This window comes from Phoxinus phoxinus (genome assembly GCF_949152265.1).
Source record: "Phoxinus phoxinus genome assembly, chromosome: 24".
NCBI lineage: Eukaryota > Metazoa > Chordata > Actinopteri > Cypriniformes > Leuciscidae > Phoxinus > Phoxinus phoxinus.
This window is the reverse complement of record NC_136899.1, coordinates 9,804,679-9,820,485: the sequence shown is the minus strand read 5'-3', so window position 1 is coordinate 9,820,485 and position 15,807 is coordinate 9,804,679. Positions and strand designations below refer to the sequence as shown.

At 39.2% G+C, this 15,807-nt stretch overlaps 1 long non-coding RNA gene across 3 annotated transcripts in view; it reads right to left on the bottom strand.

Annotated features, from left to right (window-relative positions):
* LOC306992413 overlaps positions 1–14,911 on the bottom strand; it is a 115,700-nt gene extending 100,789 nt beyond the window's left edge. For all 3 annotated transcript variants that reach the window (XR_013796275.1, XR_013796276.1, XR_013796277.1), the window contains exon 1: positions 14,781–14,911. This is a non-coding gene — a long non-coding RNA (uncharacterized lncRNA). The remainder of the gene's footprint in view (positions 1–14,780) is intronic.
* Positions 14,912–15,807: the final 896 nt, after the last annotated feature.

The window sequence follows — 15,807 nt, the reverse complement described above, 5'->3', positions numbered from 1 at the left end:
ACCAATGGCCTTTATTCCTTTCATTATTCCTTCTATTGCCACAGATGTTATTACTGTGTGCAGATGGCCACCTTCCCTTATTACTGCACTATATGGCTGCGGCGACATGCATGAATTGATGTGTGAGGTGGAAATATTATACATCCGTAATATATGCCTGGTGACATATTGTAATGCATATAGGGGGGGGGTGGGGGGGGGGGGGGTAAACATTCACAGGCCTCCATATTCATTCATAACCAGCTCCTTTTTCCCTATTCAGCTGAATAATCAACAGAGGGTTTGGGAGTCGGGTGCCGGCCCTAGAACCGGGGCAGGGGGCTAATTTAAATGTCAGCCTCAACATCACCAAAAAGTACCTATGGCAATCACTGAAAGGTTAAATAGGTTTTCTGTCTTGTTCTTAATTTGCTGAAATTGCAAAATCAATACCTGCAGTTGTAGTCACAGCTTCTTGTTTTACTGCTTTAAGATAAAGTCTACAGGAAGGCAATCTTCACTTCCAATTTGCAATGTTCAGCATCAGGGTGCCTCTTATCAGTGCTTTTAAAAAGCAGCTGTCCAGCCTAACCACCGCGTTTCCTGCGCCAACACACCAGACTCCCTCCGTGACGTGGGACCTCAAACACACCTTGAACCGGTGGGGGGGGTTATATATACATATAGAAAATGTATCTAAAATAATTTGAATTAAAACATGCAGTGCATCTTATTTATCTCCAACCATTTCAAAGGGAAATCACATTTTTTCATTTTATAAAGCTACGTTCCTATAGAGTACATTACAAACAGCTGTTCATCAGACTCAGAAGCTACAGGGAAACCAAGGAGAAAGGGCACAGCCTTAACTCACAGCCCAATACGGTTCACTGGATATATAGCCTATGTGTGTGTGTCGTCCTTTTTGTCTGCATATAAAACACAAATTTCACCCTCAGAACACAGCTGTTTTGGGTTCTACATGTACATGTGAAATGGCACAGAAAGCTATATACAGCAGCCAAACGTCCATGTGCTCATTCTAAAGCCTTTCTTACCCCGTCAAGCATTTAGTGTAAGTGTTTTAGCATTATGCTAATGACGCTTTGGAAAGTGTGTGTTCATTTAGCTTGTTTTTAAGGCCCTTTCAGATCTTTTGTCTCAGTGTGGGCACTGTTAATCCATCTTAAAACCTCTTTTTAATCTCTCTTTCATTAGTGGAGATAACCGCAGAATGCCACCTTCGTGGCTTTTCGCTTTGATTGTGGGTTGGTGGTATGTAAAAAAAAAAAAAAAAGCCAGTGTATGGCCTTATATTAATACCCTTAGACTGCAATCAGAGGGCTCTGGGGACTTTTGCGTTTTATTGCAGAAATAATTTCACATGTTCCAGAACAGATTAAAGAAAATTTAATCTGGATATTAAGAACATTATATCCTAAAGTTTAGGGTCAGAGCTGCTACAGACAGGAAGAAATCCACAGAAATTAGAAATGGATTTGATTAGGGCAAACTGTAGATTTAAAAACTATAAAAAGAGGGAGGGGTAAAAACAGCATTATTATTATCATCATCATCATCATCCAAGCCTGGCTTGGAAACTACAGTCAGCCTTTTCTCAGAATTTAAAAATTATTTTGTGACGTCCTAATTTGTTTTGAATCGTGTTACTCAAAAAGCAGATTTAGTGAGGGAATAAATAGCAACCAACTGAACATCATTCTCAGAGTCATTTACATTTCTCTTTCATTCATCATAAAATACACTTATAATCTTAAATTCACAAATGCTCTCTCGACGACGCAAATAGTTCAAACAGTTGCACTCGTCACTTTCATGATCTGAAGAAATCGTGGTTAAAGAATGCCTTGTTTACAATTTCCAATTAGAAAAAAAAAAAAGGTTCAAGAAGTTCATTTCTTGCCTCACGCCCACAATTTTAATGCTTGGGGAAACACTGCCATCTACTGGTCATGCCAAGGTGTCATGTTAGAGGGTTACCTTTTCAAAACGCATAAGAAAACATGCAAATAGCCTACATGTTAAGTAACAGAGCTCCTCGGGGTGTGTGCAACACATATTGCATGCACATTTTAGCCTTTAAACAGCTCAGCGCAGGTCTTGCTGCATGGCACGGTGGAACCAATGACAGTTTTATGTCTGTAAAGAGGCATTAAATACATTGAGACCCAAACAGCCACAATTGTACTTGTGCTTTCTTAACCCTTTGGAGAGAAATACAGGAGCTTCTAGTGAGAAGAGTGTGTTCAAAGTTAGCAGTGAAGGTTAAAGGCGCAAATTATTCATCAATGGACTCAAGCCATACTACAGTAAGTTAGCTTTAAAATAAAAAATATTGATGTGTAAATCACACCACATGCAGGGCACATCATATGGAAGTAGTCTTCAAATGAAGGGTATAGTAATACTGTAAGAATAATCAAAGGATTACTGCAAAAATGAGCAGTTAACTGTAAAATAAGTCTCTCCGCCCTGGCGGCGTGATTATACTTAAGCCCTGTAGTTAGGTGTTTTGAATTTCCATATTCACACACACGTTCCGAGACAAAGGTAAAGGAAGAAGAGGAGGGTGACAGCATGGAGGTAGTAGCCAAAATGTCTGCCGCACCTTTTATTGAAGCGTATGAAAGGAGCTGAAGGAAACCCACACCCTGTTTTCATTAGCCTCATGTCAACCAGAGAGAGAGAGAGAGAGAGAGAGAGAGAGAGAGAGAGAGAGAGAGAGGATGCATTTTCTTTCCTTTTTACCTATGCCTCATAATACTGCATGCAGGAAACCAAAACTAGAAAGGACCTTTTTGTGTTTGTTTTTTTCTTTAAAAAAAATAAAAGAGGTTTTACTTAAAAAGGTTTTCGTAACACTTTAGTCTGGGGGAACACATATATTCACTATTAACTACGACTTTTGCCTCAATAAACTCTTAATTTACTGCTTATTAATAGTTAGTATAGTTTTTGTAGCGTTTAAGTTTAGGTATTGGGTAGGATTGAGGGATGTAGAATATGGTTATGCAGAATAAGGCATTAATATTTGCTATATATGTTTACTAAAAAACAGCCAATATCCTAGTAATATGCATGCAACTAGTTAATAGCCAGAATTGAACCCTAAAATAGTGTTACCAAGGTTTTAAAAGCTTGCAAAAAAAAAAAATCACCTTCTGGTTCAAATCCAAAATAAATCAATAAAATATTATAAGTTTTTTTATAGGATGGCCAAGTAGATGATATGGATACAATTTTAGATTTAAATAAATAAATAATATTGCCATTTGCATAAATAAGAGCAAAATAAATAAGAAAAAAAGAGCAATATCTTATACATCTCATCAGATCAAATTCGAGCACAAACTTTTTCCCGGGCCATAATTAACAGTTAAGTCCTGATCTCCCCATTTCATCTGTTTCCACTCAACATATTTGCAAAACATCTCTAAATATGACTAAACAAAAGATTCTGAATTTGCGGTGCTTGTGAAAACAAAACCAGATGTTTCTGCAAGAAAGGAGTGGAACGGAATAAAATTTACACATTTCAATAAAATATATATCATAGTACTTGAGTAGGTGTGCGTGTACATAAATATGGAAATGGAAGGATTGTGTCACTCGCTCGAGGCCGTTCCTTAAAGCTATTATATTATACAGTAAATTAACAACACAAATTCCTTCTTTGTAAATGCAGATGTTTTTCTACAAAATCATTGGAGCATTAAGAATATAAAAAAATATAAAAACACCAAAAAAAGCAAATAAGCGTCACAAATTACAAATGACCATGTTCCTAGCAAGTGCCCTCATCAGTATGCAAACAGAAACAGCGGAGTAAAGATGAAGAGAATCGGAGCACAGGAAAAGTGCGTGTCGATCAAGCCGCTACGAGTAGCTGACTGACATTGTGTTTGTTAAAGCCCTGTGAGTGGTGAGAGCAAGCCTGGCTTATTACCATGTAGCATCCACGCTAAGACTCGGCTTGGGGAAGTGCGCTCTAACAGGCACAAGACCCCCTCAGCCGAACATTTCGGCTTATACACATCACTGCCCCGAATGAGCATCAGCAAACCAATGACGCCTCTGCCTGCAAATTACATTCCTTAATGATCGTTTGACTGCGATTGTCACACGAATCACTCTGTGCTCATGCAAATGTGCACTCCTGACTGGCCAATGGCAGATGAAGTAATACTGCCCCATGCGTGATTAAAGATGATGGATCTCCCTGGTTGATTACCACCACCACCAAAAAAAAAAAACAGAAAGACTGCCCACCGTAAATCTATTCGTCCTAAACGTCAGCCAACGTGACTCGCTCTCACTTATAAAAGGAGAATTAATGCAGGGAGATTAAGTTGAAGCAAATAACAGGGTAGCTTCTGTATATTACAATGGGCAGTCGGTGGCCCCCGAGAACTGAACCGAGGGCTAGAACAATACATCCCTCATCAGGAACGGCGCAGAATTACAAGCACATGGAATTACTACAGCAGCCCTCCTAACTCTGACACAGCACTACCAACAGTAACCACCATTTAACCCAAATTACACGCATACTGCAAGCAACCACAGAGACAAGATAGTAAAACAACCACACGGCACGAGGGTTCATGCAAGATTTTGGCAACTCGATGAGAAAGAGAGAGAGATGACATTCAAAAATATTTACCAGAATGTTTCCGTCCTCTGAACCGCCCTATTTGACTGTGTTTGAGAGAGTGTGCGAGAGCGTGCCTGTGTGTCTGGGGTTGAGCTAGCCTCTTCTTGGACCGGGGAAAAAGCAGACGGGGGATAAGACAGTGTGATGTGTGTATGAAGCCGTGGCCCCGAGACGCATGACCCACCGTGATGTTTCGGGAGCCAGTCAGTGACCTCCCGCTCCCTGTGTGATTAATTCCCTTTGCCCTGCGCTCGGCTGGCCCACAAAATTGTCCACCAAAAAGGCGCGCAAACCAAACTTGCTTCAATACAGCAATAAACTAACAAATTCAAATGTGTACATGTAGACTGGATGTGCATTTATAGATGGGAGGGAAATTGAATTGAAAAAAATGTATAGGAAAACAAAGCAGCCAGTCAGTCAAAATGGAGGTTTGTAGAAGGGAAGCCATAACCACAGCCATTACACATATTCTCTCTCTTTTTCTCTCCGACCAGAGATTCTTCTCCCCTGCGTCGTGGTGATTCTCATTTTCTGACAGACTGAATTACTATTCATTCACTTTCTTTTCTGATTATGTGCTGGACAGAGAAATTTGGGGGGCTGCGAATGCAAATTTTTTTTCTTCTTCCCCCCCTCTCGTCTAACACCATGACAGCAGTCTCTGCCGTCACAAGGGCAAAGTGGGGAGAGGAGCAATCTAGCATCCAGGGATATGAATTTCTGATCAGTGGCGGGTCAGCTGCTCCTACCGCAGGCTTACAGTAATCCCATTGGACAGCCGGCTCTGATGAAGACAGGGAGAGGGCCACACCACAATGGAGGTGGCTTACAGTCGCGAGAATCACGCTGTAATTTAAAGTCACGCATTTTGAGCACTGCAGATCGCGTCAGGAAGACCAACAAGGAGTGATTTAACCGCTGGAACGATTATGTAGATTATGCTAACCCGCTCTACACACCCCTTTTTACACCGCTTCCATTGTTTATATTACCTCTCGGTCAAACGTGCGCGCCTGACACGCTGTTTAACAAACATTTTAACGCGCCCCCTCGGGCCCGCGCTGATTAATGAACCTGGATTTGAGTCCATTCACTAGGAACACTGGTATTCATTCATGTATAATGTAGGAAAGAGATGCAGGTTGGGTGGGGAATAATGAATTGTGAATATTTTAATCAGTTTGGGTAAGTGTGTTCATGCATTCATTTAGGCCATGTCCACACGGACACGGGTATTTTTATAACCGGAGTTTTTCCTCATGCGTTTTTGAAAAAATCTCCGTCTACATGAAAACGCAAAAACACGCTATCAAGCGCCGTCAAGAGCATTCCACACCAGCAGGCGGCGATATAACCCTAACCGTAAAGCCACGTTGGCCAATCAGAAGCCGTCAGCGGCGCAAAATCTGACGTCAAACACAGCGGATAACGGCGCACACTTTGACGTCGCAAGGCAAAAACTCCGTTTTTACTGTCTACACGACAACACTGCAACCGGCGTTTCTGAAAATCCACACCCTGGCAGGGGTTTTCAAAAATGTTCGGTTTCAGTGACCTGATACTGCGTTTCCGTGTGGACGAACGGGCGAACCGCGTAAAAAAAGTCACGGTTATAAAAATACCCGTGTTCGTGTGGACAAGGCCTTAGAAACACAGGTTTTGAGAGGGTTTTAGGGTGGAAAATCAAGCCCGCTCTGGGAAGAGGCCACAAATAGCCCTGGGACTCGATGAGCAAACACGAGCGCAACCAAGTTGACCAAGACTATCAGCGGCTGTTAGCCCGAGACAGACAGAGCACATTCTTATAAAGGTCATGAATCTGGGCTGTGTGGACACATGACCAAACGAACTTCGTAAATGTTATTGTACAGGATGACCCGTCCCGTGTGAGGTAAGGTGTGCCACAATCTGCCTTAGTGGACATAGAAGTCTGTGCCAAAACTGAATTGCATTGGAGTCCAATAGTCTTAGATAATTTAATTTAAACCTGGAAAAATGTCAAATGTTTAGCATTTTGAAGAATTTAAAACAAGGAAATAATTTAATATTATTCATTACTTCTAGGTCACTAATTAAGTAAGCAAATTTGACATTGACCAGGTACATGTGACACTTGGGTCTGATGTTCTATGCACAACATGCTCTTTATATCATCTTAAATTAGAGATCATTATCCAGTTACACAAATGTATGTAGCTTGTCATGCTTGTACATTGTCATGTAGCTTGAAGTACTGCTGTCATATATATATATATATATATATATATATATATATATATATATATATATAAATGCCAAAAATAAAAGCATTTTCACTAGTGATCTCAAACTTTTAGAACACGTGTTCTGTTCTCCTATTAATGAACTTTTTAATTTATATAAACTTGCAGGCATGGAAACTATGTTGTTTTATGGTTCTAAGGAGAGAGGACAGCTTTCAGTGAAGCACTCTGTGAGGCAAGATTTTTTTGGAAAGATATTAATACTTTTATTCTGCAAGGACACATTCATTTGATTAAAAGTGACAGTAAAGAAATGAATAATGTGACAAAAGATTTCTATTTCAAATAAATGCTGTCCTTTTAAACTTTCCATTCATCAAAAATTCCTAAAATAAAAAGTATTATGGTTTCCACAAAAATATTAGGCAGCACAACTGTTTAACATTGATAATAGTAATATTTTTGAGCATCAAATTGTATTGGAAAGAATGATTTCTGAAGGATCATGTGACATGTTTTAAGAATTGTCACAATACTACTGTTTTTACTGTATTCATCATCAAATAAATATAACCTTGGATAGCTTAAAGGCTGATTTATACTTCTGCGTCGGGTGTACGCCGTAGTGTACGTCGTAGGCTACGCCGCCGTGAGCATTTATACTTCTGCGTTTATGTCTGCGTTGCTCTGCAGTTACATCGCCGAAACGCTAGTTGGCGGGGGCGGATTTTAATGTTCCACTGTGTATAGATTCCTCGTGGCTGTTTTGATTTGGCTACTACAAGCAATGGTGACTGAAAGAGAGCGGATCATGTTGGAGCTGGAGCTTATCGAGTTGGAAAAACAGTAAATTTTAGTGAAATTTCTGAATTTACAGAACTTCTGAATTTAAAAATGGCGGGTGGTGCAGAAGAACATGCCGGAAACGCGTAGGAGGAAACGCAATGCTACCAAGCCGACTAATCACAGATCTTGCGGTCCGTGTCGTCGCAATGTGTAGTTACATTTTTGAGGAGGTGCACGTCAGGGTACGGCGAAGGGTACGGCGTATGGTACACGTCTATGCGTATGCTATGCCGTACCTACTGCGCGCACCCGACGCAGAAGTATAAATTGGCCTTTAGACTTCACTCAATTAAAAAAAAAAATAATAATAATTATCTTACTAACCCCAAACTTGAGAGTAGGGTATGTAATAACATTACACAAAAAAAATAAAAGTGGCAACAAAGCAGTTTTCAACTTTGCTTTTCACTCGAAACTGACGAATTTGTGCAAACAATAAGAAAATATTTGAAAGCCCCTGTACAAAAAGTTAAATAACTCTGGGACACTATGGAACTGAAGCAAAATGACACCCAACAATACCCCATCACACTGACATTCAAAAACAATTAATCTTATCTGAAAATATTATCAGCAGTGAATTAATATTCATTTATCACAACTAAAATACATCCATCTACTCTAACTCATAATGACACGGCGACAAAAGGCTGCTCCACAACAGAATATGCGCTGACCCACAGAGTAAAAACACACAAAACATGACAGCTTATTGTTCCACCATAACTAAAAACCAGAGTCTTTGCCATAAAACTGCTTTTGTGGGAATTTTAATGACGGCAAAGTCATCCACAGAGAATGAATGATGAATGAAGCATTTGATTTTGGAGGCAGAGTCTGGGGTTCCTGTAGTATAAAGGATATTGTGGAGAGAGTGTGGCAGTTGAAAAGCATGAATACCCAGGCGGGGGCAGAGGGGGCAGCGGAATCAGCAGAGTTTGCTTGAGCGAATTAATTCACCTGAGTAGTGTGAAGGCGAGAAGCTCGGAATATTAACAGGGCTCTTATTGTAATTGCATGATTACAGTGCACCCGGACACCAAACAAAACCATTATTTGGGTATTTTTACACACATATTTGATTAAAGCCGGGTGACATGTTTATATATCTATGCACTTTTGGACACTTTCGAATCCACCGAGTTGATGGGACGAGATCGGAACAATGATGTCACTCCGACAGAGGGCAACAACAGCCCAATCAGATGCTAGGATCCCCCCTGCAGTTCCTGCAAGCCTCTCCTCATAACCGGAGGAGCAGGTGATTTACAATATGGAAACGAATAGTTCTGGATCTTCATGATGTCTCTTCGCAGAGGGGAACCAATTTTGAAGGAGGTTAAAGAAATGAGATTAAGGACCAGGCCCCATGCTGCACCGCCGTAAGATTGGGCCCGGGGATAGGCACATGCATTAGACTGATGAAAGTGAGGCCGCTGATCAGAGTTCTGAGATGAACACTTGTTCAAAAAAAAAAAAAAGAGGCTGATGGAAAAATAGAAAGAGAGGGAGAGAGATGACAACATCTGTGGGGTAATGAAAGCGCATTGTGTCGTGCTAGATTGTATGGAGGCGACTAATCAGATCTCAGAGGGTAGAAGGGTGCTGGTGTCATTCGCCCGGGTTCTTCTCGCTATTGTCGTGATGGACCGGCCTTCACTACGAGGCCTTCGCTAGATGATGAGTGTCTCGCACATGAGGGGTTATGGGAAGTTCACGTGAACGAATGAAGTCCATTTCCGAGGTGTGCGATGAGAGAGCAACACAACCGGTGTTTTCAATTTACAGCTTGGGCCAAAGAAACGTACATCTGCGGAAGAAAGACGAGGAAAAAAAGCCCCAAAAATGCTTCCCGCAGAGGTGGCCTGCACATACAGTGAAGAATGTGGTGGGATTTCTCCAGAATGTGCCAAGATGAATTGTGGGATCGGGGCTGTGTTTTAAAAACATTAGTCAAATTATATGGCCAGGAACTTCAGTCGGAGAAACATCCGTACACATGTTGGGGACGCGGGGCAGAGAATTTGGAGATCTTGCTCGAGATGGGAACTTGCAAGCACCTCGGAACTCGAATTACCTCAGGCGTCCATGCAGCGAAGTCTAAAATAACCAGCATCACCTCATTATGCGTGGGTGGGCAGAATTATGACTGGTGGCAAATTAAGTTGTTACATCTGCGCCGTGTTGAAATATGGAGTGCAAATAGATGCGGCGAGGCAAAGTCGCAGAAGCGCTTGACTTTATCAGGAGACATGCTGGGCACCAATCTCTCTCTGCCAGGCAGGTCATTTACCTCCAGAGCACACTCGGCAGTATTGAAGCAGTCAGGACTATCTGTCCCAGACACATGCCTGACAGAACACCGTGCTGAATGCACAAATGCATTTAAAATGCAGCTTGCATTTTTCCCCAGACACATCCATGCACGTGGTTTCTAAAGGGGTGAAATTCAGCATGCATCTGAATATTGTATTAGTCTGACTGTGTTGCAGCTCAATTTCAATGAACAGACTATAAAAAAAAACACCTGATGATGTGAAAAGCATAGTCTCACAGATTGAAAAAGAGGTGTAAAGGAAAGTGGAGTGCTAAAGCAAATAATTTAATAAAAAAAAACATTGTGGAAGCATAACGTCATGATGGCGATACAACAGTCCTGATATCATAAGTCCTGATCTTGAATCTCCCTGCAGAAAAGTTTTTTAGTTAAAAAAAAATTTATTTTAACTAAATTGATTCACAGCTTATTTGAAAAACCTTTTTTAGCCATGTGGTCCAACATGCGAAAACACGCAGAAAAATTTAAATAAGACAGGAAACAGGAATGTAAAATCAAATAGTCTAGTGAAGTCATAAAGTCTATAATAGTCAATAAGTTTAGTAAAATATCAGATAATTTGACCTTTTTCTTACAACTGGCCAAAAAATTAATATATTTGTGGAAATTACATGTTAAACTACCATTCGAAATTTTAAGGGATTTTTTATTAGTAGGATGCATTAAATTGGTACAAAGAGGAAGTAAAGACTTTAAAAAGACTTTTTTAGATCATTGAAAGAATTCTGAAACATGATTTGCACAAAAATGTTAAGCAGCATAACTAATCAACAATGATAATAACTAGGGATGCACAATGTTATCGGCATGACATCAGAATCGGCCGATAAATACTTTAAATATAACAATCTACAGATATGCCTTGCCGATATGATAAAGTGTTGATATGCGCCTGCAATAACTCAGGTGTTCAAGGAGTGCTAGCGATAAGATGACGTCAGCAGTATGGTCATTCTTGAAGTCAATTTTTGCATGTGTGGTTATTATATCCTACAGTTTTCAATTGCTGCCTTGCATTTGTGAATGCGAGCACAGGACGCCGCGTCCGTTGTGCAATACCCATCAACAGTTACTCTCTCACAGTCACTCACAGCAGCAGCTTCAGGCCCTAGTGCCCGGCCGGAAGAATCTTATATTTATTTAGTGGAGGCGCTGTAATAAAAAATTTTGAGTACACAAATAACTTGAAGTTACTTCCGTTTCTGAACAAATAAAGCAGTAATAATTCATCAAAAGCATGACACAATTTTATCACAAATTAATAAACTGTATAAATGATTAAATGGATGATGAAAATAACTTGAATCCATGCAAGGAGCTCTAAAATTATTGTAGATTTTTTATCAGAAGCTAAAGACAGCATCAACTGAAGACATGCCACCCACGCTTCATGTGCGACTCCATTGCTCTAGCTCATCTACAAATGTTAAATCCAACTTTAACTGCATCTGTCTGGGAGGGAAAAAGCTTTTTTTCAGAGCTTTTAATACTCTTATTATGAAAAGAACTTTATTAACATTATCTTTAACAAGTAATCTTTTGGCAAGGAGACCTCTGAAAACAGAATGAAAAAAACTAAGTTTTGGTCAAAACTAACTGGGGGGGGGGGGGGGGGAGGGGAGGAGGAATTATATCGGTATCGGACAAAATTAGTTGAAAAATATCGGCATATCGGATTTTGACAAAAATCGAATATCGTGCATCCCTAATAATAACAAGAAATGTTTCTTGAGCACCAAATCAGCCTTTGAGAATGATTTCTGAAGGATCATGTGACACTAAAGACTGGCTGCTAAAAAAAAATAAAAAATCCCCATTACAGAAATAAATCACATTTGAAAAAAAAAACTTTAAATTATAATTAGGCTGTTTCAGAAAATTACTGTTTTTACTGTATAAAAAAACAAAAACAAAAAAAACATTGGTGAGCATTAGAGACTTTAAAACCCAAAGTACCTTTTATAATGTACATTCAAGGTAAAAAGAAAACATTAGGCTACTTTTTAATTGAGGGTTTCACCATGACATTAAACTGAAACTTTTCTTGGAAATGACATAAAACCAACATGAATAAAAAGAGCGCATTTCTGAGAACTTGGTGCTTAATGGTCAGTGACATAAGGGTCAACTATAAATCAAACAAACAAAACATAGGCTAACTGCTAAGTGCAGTAACCACATGAGATAATGACACTATAAAGGCGATGAAAAGGACATACAGAACACAATCTACGAGTTAGACCACGTCTCTGTTTGTTCCGGGAATCTCCTTGTTCACTAAGTAAATAATGAAGGGTGTATTATTCCGCATGGAATAATGCTAATAGAAATGTCCTCGTCAAATGTTGTCTATCAGAGATGTAATGAGAGTTGCATTATTCCAGCAGGGTGGAAGCTAATGAACTTAAATTCATTTACTATGACTATTCAAGGGAGAGAGGGAGGAAAAAAAATGCAAGGAAGGCTATAATTTCAAGGTGTGCGGAACGATCGGCTATCCGTTTCCCTTATTTCCAGAAGACGCCTGTGGAGCAGTTTGCCACGGTGCCCCGCAGAGAGCAACACATCAGTCTAGTCAGCAGGGAGTCATCATCATTTTCTTTTTGATTAACGATTCCACAACTAAATATGATAGAATACGATGGTAAGCACATTATTTAGAAATTAAATAACTCACAAAACTTTGGCTGCGTTTGAGTGTTGTCACTTAAGAGACAAGCATCAAGCAGAGAGTTTATTTTATTTTTTTGTCAATTATTAATAGGAGTAAGTTCCAGATAACAATGGCCACATTTCATTTGCCACGCATTAAAATGAAGAAGAAAAAGATAAACTCTAATTATTTTTACTCATAAATTAGGCTTTGCTCCTTTGCAAGTGCAGAGAAAGCCATTGTGCCTGTGTAATTAATTTCTTATACTATTTGTGTGTACATTTCATAATTATTCAAATTTCCAAAAGGGCTGAAACGCTTCCTTCGGTGGAGAGAGTGATTTTCTACACTTGACTTCCTGTTATAATCAAGGTCTTTCTAACCTGATAACTGAAGGTTACGCCTCGGTGAATAATTCAGTAAGGCACGAAAAACTCTGGCAGCATGGAGAGCACTAATCTTATATAGTCACAGTAAAGGATATTAGGGAACAATTGGCAAAAGTGACACATCTAATAGAGAAAGATTACTCTGCGCTACATCAATTTGATTTGAATTGAATACATTTCACGAGCATTTTCAGCTGTGCCGCACGGACAAAATGTAAGAATGCAAGGTGTCAGAGGAGGCCAGGAACAGTCGGCCATTCTCAGACTAAAGCCCACGTTTATGAAACTCCTCAAAGGGAGGGCGCTGCTCTGATGAGAGAAACTAGCATTTCAACCCTTTTTAAATGGCTTCACCACTTCCCTTTTCCAAAGCAATACTGCGGTTTAATCAGGATAGACATGCAGACGATGAAAAAGGGTGGGAATCATTCAAGACGTGAATGCGTTCCTTGAATGTTGGAAGCCACATGGTTTCTACACCTTCGCCTGCTTTTCAGCAAAAAAATTCTGTTGATCTAGAGGGGAATTATGGGTAAAATGTGCAGCTGAAAAATGATGGGGCGCAATCTTTACCCTTAATCTCTCATTGAGTGGCAAGCCGGTCCCCAGCCTGACAGACACCATTAATTTTAAACTGTACTTACATTACCAAGTGTATGTGTGTGGTGGGTTTTTTTCTCTCTCCTTTGCCTGAACCTTGATCCTGAAAAGGGTGCGATGTCAGCCTAGCCTGAATTCAAGCCCACCGCAGCTAATAGACCACCATTCATTTTAAATGGAGAGCAAGAGTTAATAAAAAAATATACCCTGATTGCACAAAAAAAAGAACACGCTATCAACAGATGCTTTTTAGAATAACCCGGCATGGAACACTTAAGCTAAGAGTCTTCACGGCAGCTGCAATTCTGATCCACGTTTGCATACGTTATAAAATAAAAGATCAAGTGAGCTTTGTGGAGATTCTTACTAGAAATTCCTCACAATGAGAACCATCACTACAGCGGCTGTGTTTACAATGCGCCTCTAATGACACCTAGTGGCCCATTTTTGTCATTGAATTCATGGGAATAGGCATCAATTAAGCACTGCCAACTATCTATTCAAGTTGTAACGTACAATTCCTTTTTTTAAATTGTCATATGCAATGAATAGTCAAAATTACTACTTTATAAATCAATTAAAAGTATTACTAGCAAAATACAAAAAATAATGTTGCTACTATAAAACTGGAAAAAATGATTCTAATAGCTGGATATGTAAATACGTACAATAAATAATAAAAGTAAGACTGGAACCACAGATTCCCACAGGATTCATTTTCCCCCCAACAACTGAATAATTGGGATAGTGACTTGTAGCTGCAAAATACTAGTATATTATAAATATTGAATAGATTCATGTTACTAGTGGAATAAATATAAAAAAAGCAATTGAAAGTTAGGCCTACATTTTCAAAAAAATACACTATTACCTTTTTAATTCAGCAATTCGAAATAAGCCCCTAGTAAGGAATAAGGAATACGTTTTAAAAGGGGTTGCTGTAGAAAAAAATATTATATCAGGTCAGACATGTTTAACGTTACTAATGTAGAAGAAAGTGCAAAAGCAAACTTTCATGTAAACACTACGGCGAGATTCACAGCAAAAAGACAAAACAAAACAGTAGAATACTTACCTTCGCGGTCTTTCCACCGTAAAGTCGAAGAAAGCATCATTTTTGATAATACCATCTTTTCATTACAATATTTATCCGACTATCATTTAGTTTGTATATCACAAACGTATCAAATGCTAATCAGGTAACTTTAGTTAACGTTAACAGTTAACGTTAGGCCTCAGCTTCAGCCTCCACTTCCGCCGTGACATTTAATGGGATATGCCGATAAGCCAGCGCAGATAATAAGAATAAAACATATTTAATTTTTCATCAACTCCCAATTTTTATATTAATTGTTTACCTTTTTTATATATATATATATATATATATAATATAAAATTAATTGCTTTAGCGATGATTTGGCCAAGCTGTCTGATAGACGTCTGATGTCCCTCTGAGGCCCCGCCCATATAACTAACACCTGACCTGAGCAGCAAGAGGTCACCGTCACTGAAGAACAAAATAATGTGATTAATAGCACATTTATTTTATTATTTATTTTTGGAAGATTTCAGTAGGAACCACTATCCTAAAACATTTTTTCAAATATTTAAAATAAAGTAGTTAGGCTACAAAAAAATAAAATAAAAAAACACAAAATATGGAAATGATTCATGCCAAAATGAAAAATATAGCCTACATTAATCCCTCCCCAAATCTAAATTTGCCTCATAACAGATTAAAACAGCTTGAGATTTTGCACACACACAAAAAAAACCAAAGCAGGGGTTTAAGTGTAGCACTGGAATAGAAGCATTCTGGAAGTGTCATTATGCAAACAAATGATAGTTCTACACAAGAAAAGGGAGGAAAATTCCTCCTATTCAGCTTGCCGGCAATGTGGATTACAATCACTTTGAGTATCCTCGCTGTCATGAATGTCAAGGTGTAGTGTGTGAGAGTTTCCTTCACCACAAAGGTGAAGAACAGATATGCTTATTCCATCCACTCCACATTGCTCAGAGGAGGCTTACCGAGGCTTAATACCACACCGTCACACAAAGCTGAACGCCTCAGATGAGATGTGTGCCTTGAATACCAAGAT